The sequence below is a fragment of the Propithecus coquereli genome, unplaced genomic scaffold (genome assembly GCF_000956105.1).
Source record: "Propithecus coquereli isolate 6110/MARCELLA unplaced genomic scaffold, Pcoq_1.0 Scaffold409, whole genome shotgun sequence".
Lineage (NCBI taxonomy): Eukaryota > Metazoa > Chordata > Mammalia > Primates > Indriidae > Propithecus > Propithecus coquereli.
The window spans coordinates 611,980-614,338 of record NW_012149830.1 but is presented as its reverse complement, the minus strand read 5'-3'; positions in this window follow the sequence as shown (position 1 = coordinate 614,338).

The window sequence follows — 2,359 nt, the reverse complement described above, 5'->3', positions numbered from 1 at the left end:
TAAATAAATAAAAAATAAAGGGTGGCAGGAGGCATGAAGCTGGAGGAAACTGCCAATGGAAACAGAGACTCTGTTTTAGCACAGGGACAGATGAGGGGAGGGAAGGTCTTACTAGAATCAGAGAGAGCTGGAATGGAGGGTGCAGGGAAGAGGGAAGAGAGACCTCACCTATGACCAAATTCTGGCTGTGGGAGGAGGGCACAAGAGAAGCTATCTATAGCCAGTGGAGATGGACTTGATAGTTGCCAAGAGACAGAATCCAGGCCACAGCAATTGCTGCTGATATTTCTGGTTCTCAAAGCCATACTGATTGGGCACAGTGGCTCACGCCTGTAATCCCAGCGCTTTGGGAGGCTGAGACAGGAGGATCACTTGAGCCAGGAGTTTGAGAGTAGCCTGTGAAACATAACAAGACACTGTTTCCATGAAAAATTTTAAAAAATTAGCCAGCACGATGGCACACACCTGTAGTCCTAGCTACTCTGGAGGCTGAGGTGGGAGGATTGCTTCAGCCCAGGACTTTAAACCTGCAATGAGCTGTGATCAGGCTACTGCACTCCAGCCTGGGTGACAGAGTGAGACCCTATCTTTAAAAAAAAAAAAAAAAGCCACACTATTATGTTTGTACTTAGCCCTAGTCCTACTTTGTCCAGCCTTTTAAATGTTTTTAGTATCTTCTGACCTTTTTAAAGAAAACACAGATTCTTAAAGGAATTAGCATAGGGCTAGGTCTGTCTTCTTAGGGCAGTGTTGAATTCCAGCATCATAGAAGGGACTCAAACACCAATTTGGGTGCCCAGTCGAGGGTCTTCCCAGGCCCAGGTTTTCATGGAAGAATTAGGGCAGAGGCAGAGCAGGGGAGAGAAGGCTCCTACTTGGCTGCAGAGGGATGAAGGAATAGCTGACCCTCTTCTGGGATTCATTCCCAAGCTCTCCTTCATCCCTGCTGCTTCCGCTGCAGTTTTTCTATTGCACAAGACCCCTCCCTTCTCAGTCAGAACATCCAGGTTATGGAAGTGCAGAGCAGATAAAGGTTGCTGTTCTCCTAAACAATGGACAGAAAGAGATAACCCTTCATCATGCCCAGAAAAAAGATACACGAGCAAAGTGAGAGACAGGAAGACTTTTTTAAAAAAATCCTGCTAACTTATCTCAGGCAGAGAAAGACACGGAGGATGACAGAGACAGACATACATAGATTGGGGACAGATAAGAAGAGAGAAGGATTCATTGCATAGAGGAGACAGAGGCAAAGAGAAATTGAGGGCAAGTGAGAGAAAACCCTTGGCAAAAATATTGAGGAAGACAGTCGTAGATGCTAAGAGGGACGAAGATCATAGAATTGGTAAAATGGTCATAAACAAAGAAGACTTGACCAGTGGACAAGAAAAGTAGAAATAAAGGCTGTCAGGAAGGGACCCCAAGGGTGGAAGGCACGGATAGTCTAGACAGGGAAATAGCGAGAGTGAGTGACAAGGACCAACAAGCAGACTCGGGAGAGACGAAGGAAATAGTGGCAGATAGAGAGATTAGCAGAGCATGAGAGGAGAGGGGAGGAAGTAGAAGAGAGGGTAGGAAGTAGAAGCAAGGGGGGTAGTCAGGGGAGCTGGAGCACCGGAGCAGGAGGTGGAGGAGGCGGGCTATGGGAAGAGTCACTGACAGAGCAGCAGGAAATGTGTGGAGTTAGAGACAGGCAGAAAGACAAAGGACAAACAGCTACAGTGCAAAACACAAAGACGGATGCTGACAGTAACCTATAGGCAGAGACTGGTAGGAAGATGAGGACAAGTCAGAATCAGGGACGTCATTTGAGATAGAAGAATAGGCAGAGGGACTGACGAGGAGAATCAGAGAGAAAAAAAGGTGGGGAGGGCAGAACAATTAAACAAATATCCAAGGAAAGGAACAAAGAAAAGGAGGGAACACAGAGATGAAGAGAGAGAGAAAAAGAAATAACAGAGACGTGAGAAAAAAAACGAGGAGGAGGGATTGTGCGAGCTCTCCATCCCAGAGGCATGAAAACGGAGGGGCAAAGGGGAAAATAACAAATGGAGACAGCAGGAAGCTGTGACGGTTGGAAGGAGATGGACACAGGTGGAAAGTAAGAGCAGAGGGTTTACATGTAACAAGACTGAAACGTAAGAGGCGAAGGTATGGATGTTGAGTTGGAGAAAACGTAGTGGAATTTTGTCAATTTGTCCTTCATGGAAGAAGGTGTGTCTTCAAAACTCAACATGCCGTCTTAGCCGAACGCCTTGATGAACAAAAATGTCGTCTGTCTTGAGTTTTCAAAGAAAAAGAAATGTGACAAACCATGTGAGGAATCTATTCCTTAAGTATGTGTTGAGGTCCGAATTCA